This window comes from Babylonia areolata, chromosome 15 (genome assembly GCF_041734735.1).
Source record: "Babylonia areolata isolate BAREFJ2019XMU chromosome 15, ASM4173473v1, whole genome shotgun sequence".
NCBI lineage: Eukaryota > Metazoa > Mollusca > Gastropoda > Neogastropoda > Buccinidae > Babylonia > Babylonia areolata.
In genome coordinates, this window is record NC_134890.1 from 22,536,353 (window position 1) to 22,536,960 (window position 608).

Here is a 608-nt window from a genome sequence, read left to right on the forward strand (position 1 = left end):
TTTTTAATCAAAGTAGGTTTCATTGTTGTCTCAAATATCATGTATGATAAGGTGAAAGCAAGAATTATGTCTGGGGCTAACTTCTCAGACTTTGGTAACTGTAGTCACGGGATTATACATGTGGATACACGTCGTCCATTTTTTTTTTTTTTTTTTTTTTTTTTTTTTTACAATCGTCCGCAAACCTCCTACATCTACTATTCCGTACCATAACCACCACCACCACCACCATCATCATCATCATCATCACAGGATGGCCGGACTGTGTCCATTTATCAGGCTGATCCTTACTGTCAGATTCCATCAAGATAAGAAGATTGACAACCTGCCAATGATAGGACCTACTCCATCGGGACTGAAGGCTTCCGATGCAGTGTCAAAGAACTGGCTTGCAAAGAAGAAACTCTTATTTCGTGGGTGAACCATTGTCTACGAGGGTTATAATAATAATAATAATAATAATAATAATAATAATAATAATAATAATAATAATAATAAATATTTATATAGCGCTGGATCTTGTGCAGAGACAAATCAAAGTGCTTTCGCACCAGTCATTCACACGCATGCATAACTCTAAAACTGTAGAAACGAAAGACAAGGAAGGG